Source organism: Halyomorpha halys, unplaced genomic scaffold, assembly GCF_000696795.3.
Source record: "Halyomorpha halys isolate HHAL.00 unplaced genomic scaffold, Hhal_1.1 Scaffold912.1, whole genome shotgun sequence".
Classification (NCBI taxonomy): Eukaryota; Metazoa; Arthropoda; class Insecta; order Hemiptera; family Pentatomidae; genus Halyomorpha; species Halyomorpha halys.
In genome coordinates this window covers 221202-238752 of record NW_027110766.1, presented here as the reverse complement: position 1 = coordinate 238752, position 17551 = coordinate 221202, and the positions used below count along the sequence as shown (strand labels likewise).

The 17551-nt window shown below is 31.3% G+C and overlaps 1 protein-coding gene and 1 long non-coding RNA gene across 2 annotated transcripts in view; both read left to right on the top strand.

Moving 5' to 3' along the window:
• The window catches only part of LOC106687074 (bicaudal D-related protein homolog), a 254517-nt gene that overhangs the window by 168469 nt on the left and 68497 nt on the right, over positions 1-17551 (top strand). The gene's annotated exons all lie outside the window — the stretch shown is intronic.
• Positions 1-17551, top strand: part of LOC136796131 (uncharacterized) — a 107883-nt gene that overhangs the window by 61921 nt on the left and 28411 nt on the right. Inside the window, exon 2 of the long non-coding RNA XR_010843831.1 lies at positions 2316-2423. This is a non-coding gene — a long non-coding RNA (uncharacterized lncRNA). The remainder of the gene's footprint in view (positions 1-2315; positions 2424-17551) is intronic.

Here is a 17551-nt window from a genome sequence, read left to right as displayed (position 1 = left end):
ACACCTGAAACTCAGGTCGAAACGTCGGCATAAAATAAATAAATATGGTTTTGTTTATTTATGTTGTTCTTTGCTGACCGCACACCCCCGACAAACTTCTTCAACCATTAATCTACGGTCAACTATCTACACCTCAAAAACGGAAATAGTTTAAAACTATTTATTTTACGACGTTTCGTCCCACTTCGTAGTGCTTCATCAGGGCTGTTCAAGTTGATAGCTTCAGAGACTTTTTAAATTCTGTATCTATCAACTTGAACAGTCCTGATTATGTCCTACAAAGTGGAACGAAACGTCGGAAAGTAAATAGTTTTAAGCTACTTCTGTTTCTCTTTTGACCGCAACCCAAACCATGTATTTTATAGTTTATACTATTAGTTTAAAATGTACAGATTTTTTCGGCTATTCAATATATTTAATCTTTAGATATCTGGGATTTATATTTACATTTTGGTCGGACGTAATATCTTTATTTCCCTATATTGCGGTACCTACAAATATTGGGTTCATCGCTTTGTACCTGACCGAAATATTACTGTACATTCAATTAGCTAAATATCGCAGCTGCTAGCTGTTCCCCAAACACTTATTGATTCTTTTTTCTACAAGAGGCCATCGCATCCTCTCCTTCTCTTTTTAACCACTGAAAGAATCTGAGATGAGTTCTTATATCGGCGGTACCGCTTTTAGAACTAGCGTGACGACCAAGAATACAAACTTTAGATAATGAGCTGTGAACGGAGTAAGACAGCTTAGTACTGTTAGATCTACAAGAAGTTGGGCCGTGGCTAAGAGAGTTAGTGGAGTCGGTCAGTGAGGTCTCGATAACTGGACGCAGGAGCGGTACTATTTAGTTCTCCAGGCTCTGTACATAAGTTCGATCGGCCTCAGACCGAGAACTAGCAAAGTATATTTTTAAAACTTAATAAGCCATCCGATTTAACAAATTAAATAGCATACTAGAACATCTAATGTTTTACTTAAAATTATAATTTTTTTTATACAACAGTGGCCATGCCTATTTTTATACTTTGATTCATTAGTAATTTAAAATCATTTTCATGCCTCTTATTAAAATAGGTCTTTTAAAATAGGATCAGTTTTTGGTTTTGGTTTTTCTAGAAATTATTCTTTATCCATATATGTCTATTAGGTTTTAAATTACAAAAATTCCCGGATTAATAATAAGTCGTTTGAAAATTATATAAAAGGGAGGAACCGTTGTTGAAATATTGATGTATCAGGATATTAGTTTTCGAATGAGCCATAAAATTTGTTGAAGCTTAATAAAATTTATTCTATACCATATCTACACTAATCAAGTTTCTCCAACTTTAAGCTCCCCACACCACAGTATCCTTTAATAACACTCCACTTATTCCTACCAAACAGATCCATTACCTAGGACTACTCACACAAGACTGAAGAGACAGGCAACTGTTCATCGATACCGACTGTCACAATACTTATCAGACAAACGTTCTAAACTTCCTACTAATTACAAAAGACTCATTTAAACGACTAGAATAAGGCCTATCTAGAAGGAGTTGAGCTTTGAGGATCCACAAACCATCGTATTCTACTCCAGTCCAATCCTTACTATCCAAAATCCTTTGTAAAATCCTGAATGGTCTTTACTTTGTCACAAATCAAATCATCCATCAGGATCTCAATGTTCTTTATGTTGTCGATTTAGTCAGGACCAAATATCAATCCTTCTATGATTAACTTCCCAACAACCCAAACCCACATGTTTCTAACCTGGCTTCTCCTTATAATCCTCTGAGGCGTCTGAAAAGTTATTGGAGTTCTATCAAGGGGTAGATTCTCCACATGTCTGTATCATGCCATTGTATAACCAACATCTAATTTACTTGTATATATTTTAATACAGATGTAAATACCAATAAATAAATTTAAAAAAACCTTAATCAAACAAAGCGTTTTCGAAGTGTTTCAAGAAAAATATGTTCGTGTATTTGTTAACGTTAAACCAGATCATGTTAACAATAATCATCCTACTTTTTTCCAAATTTGGATTAAATCGGACGAGAATTTTCAAGTATTGGTGTGCCGAGGAAAATACACTCACGCATGTGTGAGTGAGAGAAGTTGATAAAATCAATAAAAAACCTCAATCCATAAAAAGTTTCATCAACATGAAAATAACTATTCTAACGATGCCCATAAACGCGTTGTTACAAGAATGTTGCGATCAGCAATTATTTGGTTTAAGGATTGTATAGTATTATTTTAATTTAATGTGGTAAAATTGAATTCACGTTTTAAGTGAGGTTTCATTTTGTCTGTTTCAGGTGAGCGAGCTGCGGTCTGTTGGAAGGAAAGGTAACACTAACCCGAGAAAATGCGAAGAGCCCAGAGCAGGGCGAATTATATTTCTGAGGCAGCCGCAAGACAGTTAGGTACCGCAGTGTGTGCCTCATGGCGGATGTTATTGCAAATAGAAAATTAGTCGCGTATTTTCTCTCGCTTGCGAATGTAGGCAACTGTAGTATGCAATGGTAACGGAATAGGAGGCGTGCAAGTAGGCTCACTTTCCAATTCGTAATACTACCTTTGACATAAATCCCTATGTATGCATTTTTATTTTATTTATTTCTTGTAATTTACAACTGTACAAAAGAAAAAAAAATACAATAAGTAAATTGGATGAATGTTTCAAGAACTTGAAATTCTTGGGAAGGAACTACCCAATGGTGGTACTTCAAACATTAGTTTAAGTTAGAAGGTCTCGTGGCCATCTTCTGTTCAGACGCCTCGGAGGATTATCAGGGATTGTTAAGAATGAGAGGTTATGAACTAATGGGTTGGTTTGGGTAATGGGTAAGGAGTTTGGAATAAAAAGACGCGTATCTATTTCGGGCCAAATCTGCAATAAAAGGGATGTTAAGGTCTTTGTGAATGAGTTTATTTGTGACGTAATTAGGAGAATCAAGGATTTTACGGAGGATTTTATATTGTAAGGATTGGATGCGGGAGGAATTCGATGGTTTTTTTCGAGCCCTAGAGCTCAATTCTGTATGTCCAAATTGGTCTCATTATTAATAATAATGAATAATTTTTTGTATTGAATGGAAGTTTTAGAGCGTTTGTCAAGTAGATGTTGTAGCAATTGAAATCTACGAACAGTTTTTCGTCGTTCCAGTCCTGTATGTCAAGTCTCTTGTCAAGATGGAGTCCTAAGTAGCGAATCTGTTGCGAATCTCTTACGAATCAACAAGGGTTAGCGGAGTATTTAGAAAGGATACTGTAGGACAGGAGGGTAGAGGTTTACAACGGAGAGTAAAGGCGATCTGATGGGATTTATTTTGATTCTCCAGTTTTGACACCATTCTTCAATGGATGTTTCTGTAGAGTTTGTGATCCATTAGCAGGGCGTTCTATGTATGTATTAAATATAGAACACATGAAATATATATAATTCATTTAATTTATTTCTTGTTAATTCTCGATTGGATCACTATTGCCTTTATTGGAGTGTACGTAGTTGACCGCAGTTTTAACATAAAAAGCTGATCGGAAAGTGAGGAATGGAACGAGAGGTCAGGTAATGGAGCTGGGTGCGGTCAATGAAGAAAACACTTATAATAAGTGAAACTTATTTTTGGTATAGCCTAAATTTCGGTCTAAATTTTTATCCTTACTACGATTGAGTGGACATTTCTTACTCAAATCGAACTTTTGCTCGTTGAAACTCATTTAACTTAAAATCATCTGCCTAGACACTCTTATGAAGGCCTACTATATAAGTGTGATACGCCACCACTAATACAAAAAAATTCTACCGGTATTAGCGTTCTTTTTAACGAACACACCCCAGAGAACTTCTCCTTGTATTATTATTATCGTACAGCAGCTATGAAATTAGCTCTAGAGAGATTAAAAGGGGCGTTCGCACAGTATCTTCCGCAGCTTAGACAAAGTAAACAAAAGCCTTATACTTGCAATTAAAAAAATAGTATGTATGTCATAAAGAAATTATACGATAAAAACATGAGTATTATTTGTGTATGAAGTGCGCCTTCAACCTAAGGCCAGGACTTCACTTTTCAATGGCAGGTTGGATATTGGTTGTGGACTGTATGAAATAAATTGAATAAAATAAGGCCTAATGTGACAGAAAGAGAATATATCTATAGAAGTTGGTTGAACAAGAGAGTATGTGAGTGTTAAATACTACATCTATTGTAACTAAAGGTATGAAGGGTGGCCAAAACATTTATGGGTTAGGTTAATGAATTTTGATTGGGGGGCTATGAAAACTGCAGATTGATGGTGGTGGATGGCGGTGGCGCGAATGAGATATAGAAGAATAAGGTGCCTTACTCATCCTTCATTTTGCTTGTCTTCCATCCCCCTTAATCTACTCTCTCCTCGGTTACCGGAGGGATCTTCGTCCAAAGCTCGCTAGCGAGTGTGAGTGCCTTTCGTTTTTTTCGGCCACATAGGGCGCTGGTGTTACAATCTCAAGTAGCCATATGTTTTGAATCTTTAAACGGACCAATTTGTATTATTAATATTTCGTATAATTTCTATGATTCTACATTTATTTATAATATATTTAGTTATATACCATTTTGTTAACTTCTTTGATTACTTATATTACATTACTTATAGTAGTACAATATTTACGCATATTACTATTTTTAGAAATAGTGTAACCAACGATATTGGTTGGTTACACTATATTGGTTACACTAACTGTTATTTTCTTTTTTTTAGTAAAAACGTTTGTTCTTTATTCATCCCTCGAGATCATACCAATCTTTAAAATTATTTGCTTTTCCTCTCACAATTTATTTTACTATAATTACTTATTTATTGAAATATATTTAATAATACACGTTATAAAATTCGAAGAACGCCCACTACAACAAAAATACAAGTCAAAAACTCCTTAAAATGTAGGCCACTACAGAAGAAGGAAACAGTGCAGGACCAGAATATATATTCGTGATAAAAACCTAAATAAAAATAATATAAAATTCAGAAATAAGGGTTATGAAAAAAAACATACACGTTATATTATGCTACTGAACATTTGTAACTTGTATTATACATTTGTAAGTATGTATTGTATAAATTTAATAATAAAGGAGGTTACGAAAAAAAAAAATACACGTTATAGTGTAACCGCTTTTATTTACTAATTCCAATATATTTTGTGTAAAGGATGTTGAAATCTATTATGGAATTTGACATTACTTTTCTATCATTTATTTTTGATTATTCCAGATGAAATATCTTGGTCATGAGAAAATCTGAGAATGAAGTTGTAATATGGATATCTAGAGCTCTTATGATATTTTAAATCCGTTTTGAAATTCAAAAGGTTCAATTTAAACAATTGTTAATCGTTAAGTCCATCCATCGTCTCCCCATTTATATACTTTTGATGTTTATTTTTCGGTCTACTTTCCTGGAATCAGAGGGTTTTTTTCTTACGCCAAAATACGAGGCACTTCGTCCATCCGTGCTCGAGCAGCCCAATATAATTTATTTTTTGCATCTATTATATTTTGTAATTTAAGCCTTGTTTGACGACGCTTCTTGACTAGCACTAGTACACTTGCATTACCCCCCTGTTAACACCACAGAACATGAAATAAACTAGAAGTGCCAAACCTTGGCTGAGGAACGTCAATGTTAATAATATTGTTTTTTAGTTGAACGAACATTGTTAGGGGTCCTTATAATGACAACATAAAAATTGAAAATCTCGCTAAAGATTACTAGAACCCAACCGGTATTAGAAAACCAATATTACTAGCATGCCAGAAAGCAATACCTAAGTAGACAAATATTACCGGCGTGCTAGATGACTGGCTACCTGCTTATTCGTGTGCCAAATAGCCCCGTACTTTAACAGACATAATATGAGCAAACCTTTCTGTCTCTTTGAACTTTTAACTTACAAGTAAAATTAGTAATATTTTGTGTAATACAATAAACTTTGGTTAACCGATTTCAGCCACAGTTCGTGACTTTAAAAGCCGACAGAACCTATGAAGCAATGAAAAATATCGATCAGCTATAGATATCTTCTAAATATGAAATAATACCTTGTTTCTCAAACCATTTCTTCGAGTGTTTTAAGAGCGGAAACGCCTCGTCTTAAAAAAAAAATCCCGTTTGTTGAACTGGGTGCTCTCTTTCATATCAGCTACTTGTACAACAATTGGTTAAGAAATTCCGATCAATTATTCAATTAATTTATCATAGGTTATGGACATTTTTTTTTTGTTTTTAGGGTTTTTTTTTTTTTAATGTTTCTATTTCATAAATATTAATAAGTACAAAGCATTAATTATTCAGTACATATTTTCTCTATTACTAATAACAAATCAGTGGCTAGAAGCAGCAACAAATAATATACTAATTTCAGGTCATAAGGACGTGTTTTTAATTTTTAAAGATATTTTTGTAAATTTAATCGTATATTATGATGTATTGTGTAGAGTTAATTAATTTAAATAAGATGGTGAACATTATTTATTTAACTTATAATATATTCCAAGGCTTCATGCACTCTCCCCTCCTCCCCCCCCAAAAAAAACTCCTTTTCTTTATTGTCTTACTCTCCTATTATTGTATTGTTTATTGTAAACAAGTAATAAATGCATAAGATATACTTAAACCCTGCAATAATGAAAGTTTTATTTCTTCTTAGAAAAAATTATTTAAAATAGGAAGAGTTAAAAAAAATTAGTTAAATAGAGCAACATGAAAAACATCGTGAAGCCCACCATCTCCTCTAAACGGTAGCCTTACTAATCTTACAATTATAATTTATGTCCTTCTTTATTTGGCTACCAAGAAATATTTGCTTAACTTATCTGCCCCTTTTCTAACTACTCTTGTTTTTGGTTTACACAACATTTCGTTTCTGCTACCCATATATAATTAGTCCAATACTATTTTTCAAAGTCCAGTCAATAGCTCAATACATTGCGACTTAAGGATTTTTAAAGATGTATAAACCATTTACCTACTTCACAATGTAACAATTAATTTTCAGTTTTTATTCTTCATTATATATTGTAATAAAAAAAATATATTGTTGATGTAGACTACTGAATACGGTACCGCATCTGATCTCATTTAAAAAAAAACTGAATAAATAAATAAAATAATAAAAAAAAGCTAACGTGATTTCAAATAAACAACAAAAGCGTTATAATAGTGAAACTTAAAAGATTGAAGTTTCCCCAGGAATATCATTAGTGCTTTATCAAAACATTTTGTCATCAGCAATTTTAGAGGACAAGATAATTTTTTTCCCTAGATCCTAGTTTTCCAGGTAGTCCTTCGTTAGATCCTTGAGACAACAATTTTCTGTGAATCATTGATAATGTCTGCATATCATTCTGTATTAGTTTTCGTTTGACAAATCAATTGTTATTCGGGAAAATCGAACCGATTAGCCGAATTATATATGGATTTCATTGACACGAATTCGTGATCATTAATGGAATAATGTTGGGGAAGTACTAATTGTACTAATTGTAAGAATTTTCTTGGAATCAGGGATTTTTGATATATTAAAACTTATATAATATGTTTTTTAGGAGCGGATAGCTCAGTGGAAAGGCACTTTAATACTAACGCCAATGACCTGGGTTCGAATCCGGCCGTGGCCAATAATTGTCTTATGTTTCATTGTAGCCGTGAGTCATTCTCATGAAGTGGATACCCTTGATGAGGTAAAAATCTGGTAGTCGAACGCGATTATAACCATATCACCAAACTGAATGACCATTGGTCTAGTCACAGTTATTTCTTAAAAAGTACTACACTTTACACTTCATGGGTTGTAGCGGTACAGGTTTAAGTTTTTTTATTTCTCATGAATTTTTTTTTAATTCGCTGACTAATGTTAATGCGTTCCGTTCGGAATTTGAGAACAATGGTAAAGTCATCAATAATTTGGAATTATCAAATTTATATCCGTGCACTTGCATAGCTGATGTTTTTAGTATCAATCTTATGCTATGTAAGCTGTATTTAAAGATATCCTCTTTAACGACTCTATAATTTTTGAATGTTTAAGTAACTGTCGTTAAGAATAGAAAAAGTTCCCGTTCAAAAATAAAGTGAACTGACCGAACTTGAGGTGACGTACGTGCTGTTTGTACAACGCGCCGACAATGTACTTACTGGGTCGGTACAGATTCGTCACAGGTACAAGGACGATGTCACACTTTCCCAAGGTCTGTCACACGCCACGTATTGATCTGGAAATCCGTCAATTGTGAGTATCGTACCTATCGGAAAGTAGCTATAGATCGCAACAGCTGTAGGATTTCGTTTAAAGATATATTTTTTTGAAAAATATCCCTAAATTTTTAGTTAGGACCGTCTTTTTGTAAATAAATATCGCTAGATAGCCAAAATAATTTTTAATAAGGAGAATTATTGACTATTACAGTAATTTTATAAAATCTTCTTCTTACCTACAATGTTCCAAAAAAAGTATAAATGTAAACTTTTTATTTGTTTGTTTTATCTTTTTGAGTCACTTATGAATTACAAATTAACTCTTTGGAATAGTCATAATGTGAAAGCATTTGTCTGGATTTTGCTACACCTTCAAAGGTCACCTGTTTGAATGATTCATTTCTGAGTGAGCTAATACCTGAGTCATCAAATCTTGTGGCTTACAGCTCACGTCGGATCTTGCATTTCATAATCTAAGATCCGTATATCTAGATATCTCTTGTATATCTAGAAGGGCGGAAAGAAACTATCTAGGAAAGGCGGTAAAAGTGTGAATTTCAAAATTACATTCGTGTTACAGCGTGTCAAACGCCTAACCTATTTCAACCATTGTTTGATTTATACTACTTTTACATCCATTGTTTCGATTCATGAAATTTCCCTGCTGGAAAATTATCGAAGCAAACTTGTAGTTCGGTGTATAATTGTCATTTGTATTAAAACGAACTCATTGGTATTTGTTGTATTAATACATGTTTTAACAAATAAATACCGGAATTGATTCTATCTTCTGCAAATTATAACATATATAATAAAAATATAAGAAAACTGTCAGGTAATATTTTTTTAATTAATCGGTCGTCATTACCACCTACAAAATTCATTGATTACATCCAGTATCTATAATCCTATATTTCTCATGAAAATTGTTTGGTCCAGATCTTGTAGAAACCTATCCATTATACACTCCGAAAATTTAATGCGATAATTTTGGCTACTCTATACCCATAAATAAACTCCGATTTATCTACATCTAATGGAGATTTATCTCAAAATCATGATATTTAATGGTAGGTTTGCAGCACAAACATCAATAAAATCGTTTATATCATCTAGGGTACTCAACCCATGACTTCAACCTTTTTTATACTTTAGATAATTATAACTATATTGTCTTATATCTCAAATTTAAATCGACCTTGTTGACACCGATTTATGCCAGTAAGTATGTTTTAACAGCTTAAAAATTTATAATTGTTCGATTGAGGAACCCAGTTGCTATGAGCGATTCTCTTGATTCTTGAGCTACAAAACTGCAATTTCATATCACGATTGAGGAAAACATCTGTTAGTTCTTTTTCGGTTTCAGCACACCAAAAAAACATGTGATTCATCCAAAAATTATCTGATCAGATTACAAAAATCAACTTATAGTAGACCTTTGTTATTGTTCTTTCAGTATCACTCATGTCTTGCAGAAAAGATCCTCCTCCCGAATATTCAAATCATCGAAAAAAAACAAAAAAAAAATACGCTGAATCTTGAAAATAGAACCATATCATTTACAAATTACATATTACAAAATACATGTATATGCTAGAAAATATTTCTGGGACTGTGTTTTCATGAAATAGAAGCCATATAATATGCACTTAGTTAAATTAATTTATAGAATAGAATAGAAAACATTTCGCTATTTACATATTCCACATCATATTATAAAAATAGAAAGTGAAATAGCGTATGTCGTGTTATACACATAACTCTCATATAAGAGCCGGGATGAAAAAAGGCAGTGATCTCACCCCAATATTTGATTACTTTAATGAAAATTATGTATAATTACTAGTAAAAATTGATGAGTCTGCCAAGTATAGGTAGGAGGAATAAAAAATGGCAGCTGTTTCAAAACCTTTAAAAAAAACATTAATTTATCATTCTGAGTTCTATATCATAAAAACTGCCAGCAACACTAGAAAATCTAAGAGAACATTATTTAAAGAAGAGTAATTTTTTTTAAATATTAGCCCTAATAGAGATATTTACGTCCAATAAATTGATTTATAGTTGTTCGGACAATAAGTTGGATATATGAAAAACTTCATTTCAGAAACCATTGGACGTACAGATGTTTGCCAACTCTCAAATTAAAGCTAGTTAAATTTACTACAAAATAGTTAATTATGTTTATCTTTGTAGGAGTAGCAGTTTTTATGATATTTGACAAAATAAACTCACAAAATGTTAATTTATATTTGTTCAAATAAAATGTTGGATTTTTTAAAAAATATATCTCCAGATTCATAAGACGCACATATGTCTGCCAAAACTCAAAATAAAGGAACTTTAACTTACTATAAAGTAGTTTATGAAACTTATCTTCGTAGGGGTTGTAGTTTTTATGATATTCATATATGAATATAAATTTGGCAAATGAAAATTTGTACGAACAACTAACTATAAATCAATTTTTTTTAGCTAATTTCATGTAAATTATTACTCCTACGAAGATAAACATCATAAAATACTTTATAGCTCATTAAACTAGCTTTAATTTGAGTGCTAATAGACATCTGTACGTCCAATGGTTTTTGAGATATAGATTTTTCAAAATAAATTCACTAACTACTGATCTTTCAGTACGTCCCAGACAACATTTTGATGAAATGTTGCTTTTTAAAAAGCTATATCTCGAAAGCTATTTAACTTAAATAACTCTATTAAGGCTCATATTTTAGCAAATTTGCTCTTCTTGAAATGACGTTCTCTTAGGTTTTCTTGTGTATGTTCCTACTTTTTGAGATATAGCTCCGAATGAAAAATCAGTTTTTTATCGCTTTGAAACAGCCGCCATTTTTTATTCCCCCTACCTATACTTGGCAAACTCATCAATTTTGACTAATAATTATACATACTTTTTATTAAAGTAATCAAACATTAGGATGAGATAACTGCCTTTTTTTTCCTCTTGGGCTCTTGTACTAGTAGGTTTTCCATATTCTATCGGTCCCTAATCGTACTATTTTTAATAAAAATTGTTCATAACTCAAAGCACATTTCATACATAAAAATGATTTATATCAACATTTATCCTATGCAATATCGATAACGCTTTTTTCCATCAATGTACATTCTACAAAATAATTTTTTATAAATGTAGACAATGAAGATGCTTATCACTTCCTAAAATCTTAATTGTAAAAAAGTTTATTTCGAGCTGCAAAAATCCATACTTACTGACTGGCATAATACATTCACTATTATGATGCACAGGAGTACTTTTAGTAAAAATTTATAAATATTTAAAATGAGGGATTAAAGGAAAAATGTCTGGAGATACAGTTTTTATATTATTTCTTTTTACTGACTACAATTAATAATGAGACCTATTTGAAACAAAAAATCAATTGTAGATCGAAAATAAATGTTGAAAGTGACTAATCTTGGAGGTCGGTCGGACTTGGTGAGGAAGTAAAAAAAACATTTTTCTAATTTTTGTATTTTCTATATACAAATATATTTTTTAGATAACATATAATAATTGGAGTAGTTATTATTTCCTATGATTGGTGATTGCGTAAGAGGTATAAAATGGACATGACGAATGATTTACACATCTTCGGATAATGGCCCATATTCGTTAAACACGGAACATGTGCCAACTAAATGCATCATGTTATTACATTTCTTACTATTATACAAATAAGATGTATTATTTATGCCCTTCAACCAAGATTTACAGTTTAAATTAAAAAGTTTACCTCTAGTCTTTAACACTGTCTGAACCAATTCAATAAGGTTTTCATTATTTATGTAGCTAGCTCTAATGTCCAATTTTTAATACAACAAATGATACTTAGTGCCCATTATAGTTGGTATTTTTATATAATTATTATTATTAATTATAAATCTTTTTTTAGCTTTACCAAATTTAGTATACATTTGACCATCATTCCATAGATTCAAAATCCCTGTTGATTGTACTACCTAATCTATGAGCTAATTTTTTTCATTATTCAAACCAGTTATTCTTGCCTCGAATTATAAAATATTTGGTTAAAGTTACATATTTTAAAATTTTAATACTACTGCTATGTAAAATGTTTTAAATATTGCACACGAGTAATGTTACACAGTTTTATTTGTAAACTTTTTATTGGAAATTAACGTTAAATCAATTTGTCACAGTTTGGATAGGTTATGGGAACACATTTTATTTCCAACTCGACTTTCTTGTTTTAAAATAATAATTACTCAACTTATGTTCTCGCAAGTAATCCATCTAAAATGAATATGTCTATTACTGGTTACTTATTACATCCTTTGGTCATGCAATAAAAATGTAATTCTTAAAATAAAAAAAATAATACGTCCTTAGTGAATGTAACAGTTTGATATTATTTCAAACAAATGATTTTCATTGTGTAATAACATTATTCCTCATTTGAAGGCGAGAATTACGAAATATATTATTTCTTAATCCGTCTGGTTTGTGTCCTGTACCTTGTGCCGCTTGGTACAATTATTGAGAAATTATCGGAGCCAGATTCTTAAATTGTTTTTAAAAAAGTTTCACCTTTTTTTTATTGTAAAAAAAAATCATAAATAACTTTAGACAGGTTGTTCGGGAGCTATATAGATCAGAGTTGCTACATCGGTATCACAGATTCGCTACCCCTAATCACAGTTAAATCGCTTTCGCAACTGTCATTTCGCATAGAATTTCACTTTCCTTCCCCGTTCATCCTTCTTCGACGTAACGATGGTGCATTAATCCACTAATGCACCGATTGCATAATCTTGGACTTATAGTGATTTATGTTTGTTCGGAGAAATGTATAGTAGATCGTTCTTACTGAATGTTTTTATAAATTAGTCTTTCATTCCCTTTTACTGTTCCCATTAACTTTGTCTGGAATAGAATCTGAAACCCGTTTATTAGCGGGCACGATGTGCCATTACTCACATGCGCAACACAATGACTACCTCTTTGGATCAGCTACCGAGATCTCTATGCAATCTCCAATAACTGATCTTTCCGCTCCGCCTACCTCATTGGGATTCAGTCAGTGGCATTTCGGCCATTTCCTTTTTTCAGGTCACAGCCCAGTTGATCGTCCATCTAAGATGGTTACCACATGTACAGATATGTTGGGATTATTCACTGCCACTTGAATGAAATAAATTTTATTTTTTAAATAAAAGTATCCTATAAGTCTCAACACCCTTTATTATATCAAGAGTCCAACGTTTCGACCATCCTTGCTTATTATACGTCCATTTTTAACAATTTTAACTACATTATTATTAATAATATAACATACCTTAAATATAAATTCAATCCTTACATCCAAATTTAAAATGCTTATGCAGGCTATTCTGCCCAGGTCATTAATTACAAGTCAAATCACCTTATGAAAAAGTCAATTAATAGAGAATCATATTAATTATTAATAAGCTTATGTCTAGTTACCTATTTTGTCACAACTTCATTAATTTTTGAAACTTTTGATTTTAGATTAACTTACACTATCATATATCATACAAACAAACTACTTTTAACATTCCATACACTCAGGTCAGGCTTATAATTAATTTATTTCAAATTGCATTTTGGTCTTTATTTTAATTTATTCGATTATTTCAGTATCCATTATGGCCAAAAAGACTCCTTGTGTTGAGACTTAACAAGGATACAATTTAATTTATTTAAAAAATAAACACCAGTCTCTAGAAATCGTATATATATAAATTTTGTTGTTTAAATAAATTAATTAGTATCTAGTTGAGGTTTTAACACTTTTTATTATTTCTTTAACAGTCCAACAATTCGGCCATGCTCAAGGACTATATTAAATATAAATTTAACCTCCCATTCAAATATTTAAAAACTTTTGCTGGCTATTCTGCCGAGGTCATTAATATCAATCAAATCACCCTATTTTGTCACAATTTCACTAATTTTTAAACCTTCTAATTATCGATCAACTTAACTTGACAATTGCTTATCACACACACTATTTATCTAAGAAATTGATAGTGTAGAGTTGATCTATAATTAAAAGTTTTAAAAATTAATGAAATTATGACAAAATAGGATGATTTTACTGATATTAATGACCTAGGCAGAATAGCCTGCAAAAAGTTTTTAAATATTTGGATGTAAGTTGTACATTTATATTTAAGATAGTCATTGAGGATGGCTGAAACGTTACGCTTTTTAAGAATTAATAAAGAGTGTCCAGACTTCACCTGAATATTTATTAAATCATTGAAACAATAAATAGCAGTCTCAAGAAGTTGAAAAGATTATATATAAAATAATTTTTATTCTTTTTCATAATTACAAAATGATAAAAAACTAAAATAAATTTTCAAAAAAGCTTGGCGTAGCCCATCAGCTCGAGTGACTGAAATAAAATAAAATTGAATTTATTTAAAAATTAAGATAATGAAAGATCAGTCCTTGAGATCTATGAGTAATGGTACTTAAATGTTATTGCCCTGTTTACATAATAATATTATACCATAGTGTCTGTGAACAGCTCTAATACAAAAAATCTTGTGGAACTGAAATAACATATTTTAGGCGGGCATATATCTGAAACTCTTTCGATTAAATCGACTGACTGAAACACTTTATAGTATCGATTTTTCACATTCTTTCGATTTTCTCGAAAACGACCCTAAGCTCGAAAATCCCATATTAAAAATATTCCTTCAGAAGACACTATATTTTTAAAGATTGTTACCGAAACTTTAACCGTGATATCAGTTATAATAATCGAAGAAGGTTTATTTATTGTCAAAAGGTTAATCTTTTAGTCACGTCTAATTTTAAACGGAGAAAAATGAAGTTTCAGTTTTAATTAAATATTAAAATTTCACAATTTGGTGGTTATGAAAACTTTCTTTTAACCTACCTTTTCAACGCATTTATTGAAAAAAAAATTAGTCATAAGATGAAAAAAATGAATACCTAAAATATAAAATAACGTAACTGGGAACGATATTACCTTTCCATATTATCTTCTTCTCTTTACTCACAAAATACTATTCCAATTTCATTTTTACAAAAATTGGGCTTAAATCATTCTGCTGTGGTCTCCTTAAGTGGAGATGAAATTTAGAGCTCTGTATTTCCTAGTAATTAGCTTGTACGTTTTTTTAATTTAAACTTTTGTGTTTTAGAGCTAACTTTCTATTGTCTGGCTCCACCATATTTCTACTTTTAAATTCATTAATGTCCTATAGAAAGAGCATACCAACCAACAATTGTCAAACTTTTGTTGTCGACATTACATTTCAGGTTGGTGATCTCAATATTATCAATCTTAATCCATTCTCGGACGTTGACCCTTGGGTGTGCCTCATGAAAAATGAAAGTTGCCTTACAAACACACCTTCTCGAAATCCTATGCAAAGTTTAGTTTATTCAAATTATTACCCAGAACACAACAGCATTGACTAATAGTTAGGTGAGATCATGGTCTGAGTCATTTTGAGAGAGCGTTATTCAAATCCTTGGGTGAGGACTATTCAATGTCGTTTTGAAACGCTGGTTGGGTAGGTTAGTGTTTCTATTGGTATGTGAACATCATAATCATAAGCATATCATAGACAAATTCTTGTTATTTTTGTTAATATTCACTGAGAGATTCTTGGAATTCAGGTTTTACTCATGGTCAGTGTAATGTTGGAATCTTATTTTCAAGAAATAAAAGTAATATACATTCGTATAGATGATTAATTAAACAAATAATTATACAGATATAAAAATTTAAATAAACATTGTTAGAGGCATCAAGTGTCAAATGAAATACAGGTGTTTCAAAATACTTAAAATTTCCAAACAAAAAATAAAGAAATAACTTTAGACCTTTCCTATTAATTTTTTTTTTAATAATTTATTTTTTGTTATTTACAACTTATGTTACACATAACTACAAATACAACTAAATATTAAAATACAACTACAAATGTATACAACAAGTAATTTGCTGTAGGTGACATAGTGACATGATACAAACATGTGGAGAATCTACCCATTAATAGAACTCCAATAACATTTCTAGAGGAGAAGATCTCCAGGCCATCTTCTTTTCAGACGCCTAAGAGGATTATTAGGTAATGAAGAAGAAGGCAGGTTAGAAACAAGTGGATTTGGGAGGTTGGGAAGTTTATCATGGAAGGAATGGTATCTGGTTCTGGCCAAATCGGCAACATATGGAACATTGAGGCCCTGATGGATGACTTGATTTGTGACAAAGTAAGGAGCATGAAGGATTTTGTACTATAAGGATTGGATTCGAGAGGAATTTGATGGTTTAGTGGAGCCCCAAAGCTCAACTCCATATTTTCAGATAGGCCTTATAATATAGTCATGTAGATCAGTCTTTTGTAATGGATTGGCAATTTAGACCCTATTAAATTTAAAATTTGTATAAGAATATATTTATTTATTTATTTACCTTTAGGATTGTTGCAAACATTCATAAAAAGATGAAAATAATTGCAAGACTATGACATAAATTCGATACTGAAAAGTTCGCGGTTAAAAGAATTAGGTAAATATGCATGGGGAATATGCAAGAGCTATAACACATTTACACCATTAACTCGTTCGGAGGGGCTACAATTTAGCAGTAAATGTTGGAAATAAAGATCGGAGTTACTCAGTTTTTACATCACCAGGAAGAGGCGATTTTTATTTGGAATGCAGTTTAACTGAAAATAGGATTTTTGTTATTAAAATGGTATGTTTATCCAATATCTTAATTTTAAATATTACTTATATTGTTCTCATTAAAAACGTATTCCATTTCGATTTAGCAATTTATTAATTAATTTTTTAGCAATATACTAGAGAGGAAACTATCGTAAAGTTTCAAGCTTATTCCGGTTTTACATACAGATTCAAATACTCGAATGTTCCCAGTGTCCCTGAAATGACCAGGTTTTTACTACCTTTTTAAATATTTAAGTAAAATGAGAATGGTGCGTAATATTCATTCTAACCTTGGGCATTGGTTCACAAATTAGGGATATCGTTGAATGAATGATAAATCTCACGTTTTTCTTTGTTTTTTTTCTCTTTCGAGAAAATACGATACGTGAAGCTTTCGTATCAATATACAAAAATATACAAACAATTTTAGTACAATATATACAAACAATTTTAGTACTATATATACAAACAATTTTAGGACTTAAATGTTCTTGATTAAAGTATTATAAAACTAAATCTCCTATTGGCTTTGCGATTGAGTAACGGTTCGCGTCGGATTCACAGATGTCTTCGCATTTTGAGAAG